Source organism: Lupinus angustifolius, chromosome LG09, assembly GCF_001865875.1.
Source record: "Lupinus angustifolius cultivar Tanjil chromosome LG09, LupAngTanjil_v1.0, whole genome shotgun sequence".
Taxonomy (NCBI): Eukaryota; Viridiplantae; Streptophyta; class Magnoliopsida; order Fabales; family Fabaceae; genus Lupinus; species Lupinus angustifolius.
In genome coordinates this window covers 4,125,848-4,126,300 of record NC_032017.1, presented here as the reverse complement: position 1 = coordinate 4,126,300, position 453 = coordinate 4,125,848, and positions in this window count along the sequence as shown.

The following is a 453-nucleotide window of genomic DNA, read 5'->3' as shown; positions in this document are numbered from 1 at the left end:
ATCGACTATGACGAGACCTATGCCCCTGTAGCCAGATTAGAGGCCATCAGGATGCTTCTTTCCTTTGCATCTATTATGAATTTCAAATTATTTCAAATGGACGTAAAAAGCGCCTTCTTGAATGGCTACATTCAAGAAGAAGTCTATGCTGACCAACCGCCTAGTTTTGAAAATTATAAATATCCGGACCATGTTTATAAACTTAAAAAGGCACTTTATGGTCTTAAGCAAGCTTCTAGAGCTTGGTATGATAGACTAAGGACCTTTCTTTTGGAAATAGGGTTCGAAAGAGGCTTGGTTGACACAACGCTTTTTATTCGTAGATCAGAAATCATGTATTACTTGTAAAAATCTATGTTAATGACATAATATTTGGATCTACTAATGATATTCTCTGTAAAGAATTTTCTGAGATGATGTAGGGGGAGTTCGAAATGTCAATGATGGGAGAAC